The sequence below is a fragment of the Balearica regulorum genome, chromosome 2 (genome assembly GCF_011004875.1).
Source record: "Balearica regulorum gibbericeps isolate bBalReg1 chromosome 2, bBalReg1.pri, whole genome shotgun sequence".
NCBI classification, from domain to species: Eukaryota; Metazoa; Chordata; class Aves; order Gruiformes; family Gruidae; genus Balearica; species Balearica regulorum.
Window position 1 is genome coordinate 38268805 of NC_046185.1, and position 4689 is coordinate 38273493.

A 4689-nucleotide genomic window follows, 5' to 3' on the forward strand; every position below is an offset into this window, starting at 1 on the left:
GGGTCAGCTATTCTGGCTGTGTCACCTTACAGCTTCTTATGAAAATTAACTCTATCCTAGGTTAAAACCATTTCCACCCTCCCTACACTAGCATGAATAGTGTAGACCTGTCAATATAGTAAAGCAAAATTCATGAAATCACAAACATACAATTCTTCTGTGTCATGGTTAATGGAACATAGGCTAATTGACTTAGGCAGAGGTGTTAGCAATTTTCCCCCTCTCCGAAAGGCTGTAGATTGAGTCAAAGTGCACATAGCTTGCTGACTCTTCTGGGTGAAGTGGTTGATCCTGTGAGACTTGGCATCCCAGGAAAATGTTGTAAGGAGCATTTAGAGAGAATTCCAGCAAAACCAGATCCTTTTCAAAAGCCATGAATAGAATATTGCCATTCAGAAACTTTGATAACAAGAAGTTTGAAAAAAAGACAAAAAAGAAAAAAGATTAAATATGACTCTGAAGGCACACAGCAAGTTGAAATTGATCTGAACTGCAGCTTCACTGAACTGACGGTGACATGACTCAAGTACGTATGACAAGCTGGGATCTTCAGTACTGAGACACGGAGCACATGCAGGTAATAATGTGCTGTCCATATGGAGAACTATTTTCATTTAAAAGAGTATCTGGTGAATATCCTTCTCCACCTGGAATTTCTTTAAACACAGGCGGGGAAGCTCAACCCCCTCAGGGCTGATGCAAGCAAGATCACTTTGGGTGCTGAATGAGTGGTGCCATGACATTGAATCTTGACCAAGTAGCCGGGCTGAAGACTTGTTGGATGCATGTGGATGGATTGACATATTTGGTGTTTCTGCCAGTGTAGAGCTCTGAAGATTATAGTCTCTAGAAGAAGAGGTGATAAGGCACTGAAGGCTATTAAAAGGAAAATATCTGGTAAAAAGCTCACCCATGCCGCTTGATGTTAGCGACCATCATGTGTTTCTTTTACTTTATAGACCTTAGTTCTATGAGACAGGCAGCAATTGCTTTTGAGTTGGGAAACTTCACTGAGGAAATAAGCCACTTGTTTTCCACAATTCAGAAAACTAATTCCTGAGTTTACCTTGTAGGAATTTTGTCAGATTCAAAGGCTGAAGTTCTCGTAGCAAGTCAGTTGCATGCCTTGTTGATTGTCTCTGCTGAGAACCATCTTCACAAAGATTCTGGGTTCCTCTGTTGTAAGTTTTCTGAAAAACCTACAGGGAGATCATTGAGGATAGACTGACTATTCTTAACTTCATGTCAGTGGTGTTAAGCCCTGTGCCATCTGGGGAATATCCTTGTATTGCTTAGTTGTCCAGGTAAATGTTGAACTGGCTGCCTGAATTCACAATGAGATTCTGCTGAGCATAGCAGCAAAGAATGAAAAACTTCTGCACATGACTTCAGAGTTTTTCCATCATTTCATCTCTGTGACAAAATGAAATGGGATCACGACTGGTAATTTTTCATTCACTAAAGGCTTTGCCAGGGAATAGATGGAACTCTCACAGAATTGGAGCAGTAACAAATGAGCCCGGTAACACACATATGGACTTAACATAGGGCCTAATAGTGTGGTACATTTATACCGCTGCAGCTGGGTGAAATTTTTTGAAGCATCAGCGTTGCATAGAAAGGGACCCAGCAGGAACAGAGTCACTGATCTGCCATTGGTTAGAGCCATAATGAATGCCTAATAGGATTTTTTTTTTTTTCCCTGCAGATTAGCAGGAAGCTTAGCAAGAAGGAATAAATAATGGTGCAAATTACAGGATCGTCACTGTCTCTTTCCAGGGTATCAAATCATCTGGGTAAGAGTGTGAATGCCTGTCTTTGGAAGTGGGATGCCCACTGCTGCTAGTGCTTGGGGAACACTACAAAACCCAAGCAGGATCCAAACGCGAACAGGTGGTTCTAGTGATGTTTGGTTTCGATTTGTCAGGAGACCCAGCTAAGCAGTCCTAAGGCAATGAGGAAGGGGCAAAGTGCTGCTGGAAGTACACCCACCATGACTCAAAGTCCATGAGCTTGGAGGGATGGTGACATTTGCCCCATCCTGCCACCCCGAACCTGCAGCAGTGTCTTTGCACCTGGTCATGTTCTTCAGGCTGGAATTGAGCTCTGCTCTGTCACAAGGGAGTCTTGGGAAGGACAAGCAAAGGCAGAAAGCAGTTCTTGTGTAATGGCACTCAGATATTGCAGGCCGGTGAGTCTGTTGAGGCTGAGCCTCATGGCTTGTGGGCCACGACAGCCATGATGGGATGGGGCAGTCTCTGAAAATGGTGGCATTTGGGGGAGATGTTCCACGTCCCACTACAGAGGCAGGCTGCCAGTTTGCACCTTCTTTCTTAGGGATGCTCTTAAATGAACAGTTGGAAAAAAAAAAAACTTGTTGTAGGGTCTCTGAAGAGAGAAGTAGCTAGACCTCTGGCTTGGTTTTGTGAAGCTACTAGAAGCTGAGAAGAGGTGAGAGGGGGATGCATCTCCATCCTTTTTTTGTCATGGAGGAGCACAAGAAACACAGAACATTAGACCTTGTCACACAGGACAGTAATACATGTAGGATTAAAAAAGAAAAAAAAATGAGTTATGTGCTTACTGATGTACTGCAAGGAGAATGCTTACTGGATGTCATAACAAACTGCATCTTTAGGTTATTATTTTTTTTTAAGAACAGGACCATCAGTACTTATTAATTTAGTAGTTTGCCTCAGCTAATGCTTTCAGGATCTATTTCCTACAAATTAAGAATACATGCATTACTATGGGAATATACAAGAAGGTACTTATTTAAACAACAATATTCTTATTTCAGGCTCCTTTCACTTTGTATTAAATATAAATGAATGCTAAAAGATGACATTTCATACCATATGAGGCTGATGACACAAATCCTGTCTCAGGGTGGTTTTTATTCCACATACTTTTTGATTAACAGCTTTTGTAGTTCAAAGACTCCTGTCAGAACTTTGATGTGGGGAAACCTGCTGTGTTGTCATCTCTGGATAGTAGAAGTAAATCACAGTGAATGCAGGCTGGTGCTGAACACCTATTAGTAAGCTGCAGGCAAAGATTACTTGTAAATAAACAAATGGATTGTAAATAAACCCCAATGGATTTTTTTTTTTTCTGTGAAAGATGCAAGGATACGAGTTCACCCTTGCAATAGTAGGTTTGTAATATGGGTAAGTTGGGGTTTTGTGGGGTTTTTTTTCCCCCCTCCTGTGCCCTACGGGCTGCGCCGGGGCCAGCGGTTCCCGCGCGGCTGCGCAGGGGGCGCTGCGAGCCCGGCTTTGCCCTCGCCCTGCTCCCTGCCCGCATCCCTACGCGTATAAACATACACACGTACGTACAAACTCCATACATACAGGGCTTCGTTTATACAAATAACTTCCAGCTTAAGACTTTCCTGTAGGGGAATATCCACGAGATCCATAGGTTATGCTCGAGTGTAGCCTGTACTTCACGGTGGTGATAGCTGAAGGAGGTTATCTCCTCTAGGGTGGTGGTTAACAATTTTTTGTAAGTAAACCGTTTAAAAAATGTATTTGGAATAAGAAACCATATGCTGTTTTGATGATTTGTTTTGACCGCTAAAGTAAAAATCACAGTACCATTAATAAAGGAAAAAGCTGATGGTTGGGCCCTGTGATAGACTTGAGCACCTGAGAACTGAGCAAATGCTGGGGGTGAGTATCTTCACACGCTGGCCCCAGGAAGATGCCCCTGCCTTTTTTTTTTTTTTTTTTTTTTTTTTTTTGGCTCTGTAACTACCAACTCGCAGCTTTACAGCAAGTGCTTGCACCCTGTTCTCCCAAAAGCTCTGCAGAGTTCACGTGTTTGTAAGCGCAGCCACAAGAAGATGCAGTGCGCTGTTTGGGGTGCCTTTTTTTTAATATAACCGTGGAGTGGCTAGAGCAGGCGCCCCACAAGCGGAATGGCTGGGCGCGATGAGACCCACGCTTCTCGCTTCACCGCAGGGCATCAGGGTTTCGGAGGAGGAAAGAGAGGGAAGGCCTGTCTGTGTCTCCGCGCCCCGGGACAGACTGCGCACCGCGCTGCACTGTGAGGAGCTGAGGGCACCCTCCTCGCCCCCTGCGCTACCCGGCTCGTCGCCAGCAGGGAGGGGGCTCCGGGTGCGGGAACCCTCCGCTGGGCGCTCGCCCTGTCAGACTCGGGCTGCCTGTGGACTCAGATCTCGGTCTAAAGCGGGTCTTTACACTCCGGCTGTTCCCGGGGTAAGGGGCCCCGGCCCACGCCGCCGTGAGGAGCGGCCAGGCTGTGTGGCACGGAATGGAAACGGTGAGCAGGTCCCTTCGATAGCTCAGCTGGTAGAGCGGAGGACTGTAGAGGCACGGCCCACGGGAATCCTTAGGTCGCTGGTTCGATTCCGGCTCGAAGGAGACGCTTGGTTTTGCACCGCGAGGCGGCAGCCGTTTATTTTTCCTTTCAGGAGCCGCCCCATTGCCGTTGCTGCTGGCGGCGCGGGGGTGCTCGCGCCGGGGCGTTATGGAGCGAGGGGGTGGCTGCGAGCCGAGATCCCCTCCCCCCGCACCAGCCGGGAGAACTCGCTCCCCCGTCATGCCTCGGCCTCGCCGCCCCCCCCCCGCCCGCGGCTGGCGCGAGGCCCCGCCCCTCGCCCGGGTCGCGTGCGACGGCGGCGGCCAATGGGGCGGCAGTCCGCCTGCGCAGATTCAAACGGTG

At 47.3% G+C, this 4689-nt stretch overlaps 1 non-coding gene across 1 annotated transcript; it reads left to right on the forward strand.

Annotated features, from left to right (window-relative positions):
- Nucleotides 1-4298: 4298 nt before the first annotated feature.
- On the forward strand, nucleotides 4299-4388 carry TRNAY-GUA (transfer RNA tyrosine (anticodon GUA)). Its single transcript is given in 2 exon segments — nucleotides 4299-4335; nucleotides 4353-4388. It is a non-coding gene; the product is annotated as a tRNA-Tyr (tRNA).
- Nucleotides 4389-4689: the final 301 nt, after the last annotated feature.